Genomic DNA, 1,238 nt, shown 5'->3' with positions numbered 1-1,238 from the left:
TCTGAATGGAGCATCATAGGTATTTTCTATGATGGTCTCTCTGAACTGTCCAAGATGTCTTTGGACAGCTCTTCTGGAGGTTCTCTTCATCTGAAGAAGACGCCTACTGAGGCTCAAGAACTGATTGAAATGGTTGCAAATAACCAATTCATGTACACTTCTGAAAGAAATCCTGTGAACAATGGGACTAATCAGAAGAAAGGAGTTCTTGAGATTGACACTCTGAATGCCATATTGGCTCAGAACAAAATATTGACTCAACAAGCCAATATGATTTCTCAAAGTTTATCTGGAATGCAAAATGCACCAAGCAGTACTAAGGAAGCTTCATCTGAGGAAGAAGCTTATGATCCTGAGAACCCTTCAATGGAAGAGGTGAATTACATGGGAGAACCCTATGGAAACACCTACAATCCTTCATGGAGGAATCATCCAAATCTTTCATGGAAGGATCAACAGAGACCCCAACAAGGTTTCAATAACAATAATGGTGGGAGAAACAGGTTTGGCAATAGCAAACCTTTCCCATCATCTTCTCAGCCACAGACAGAGAGTTCTAAGCAGAATACCTCTGACTTAGCAACCATGGTCTCTGATCTAATCAAAACCACACAAAGTTTCATGACTGAAACTAGATCCTCCATTAGGAATTTGGAAGGACAAGTGGGTCAGCTGAGCAAGAAAATTACTAAACTTCCTCCAAGCACTCTCCCAAGCAATACTGAAGAAAATCCAAAAGGAGAGTGCAAGGCCATCAATATGGCCGAATTCTGGGAGGAAGATGGGGGAGTGAACGCCACTGAGGAAGACCTCAGTGGACGTCCACTGACCTCCACTGAGTTCCCCAATGAGGAACCATGGGAATCTGAGGCTCAAACTGAGACCATAGAGATTCCATTGGACTTACTTCTGCCATTCATGAGCTCTGATGAGTATTCCTCCTCTGAAGAGGATGAGTATGTCACTGAAGAGCAAGTTGCTAAATACCTTGGAGCAATCATGAAGCTAAATGACAAGTTATTTGGAAATGAGACTTGGGAGGATGAACCCCCTTTGCTCACCAAAGAACTGGATGACTTGTCTAAACAGAAATTGCCTCAAAAGAGGCAGGATCCTGGGAAGTTTTCTATACCTTGTACCATAGGCACCATGACCTTCAAGAAGGCCTTGTGTGACTTAGGGTCAAGTGTAAACCTCATGCCTCTCTCTGTAATGGAGAAGCTAGGGATCTTTGAGGT

The sequence above is a fragment of the Arachis duranensis genome, chromosome 4 (assembly GCF_000817695.3).
Source record: "Arachis duranensis cultivar V14167 chromosome 4, aradu.V14167.gnm2.J7QH, whole genome shotgun sequence".
Lineage (NCBI taxonomy): Eukaryota > Viridiplantae > Streptophyta > Magnoliopsida > Fabales > Fabaceae > Arachis > Arachis duranensis.
The sequence above is the reverse complement of the archived record's forward strand: the minus strand, read 5'-3'. Positions refer to the sequence as shown.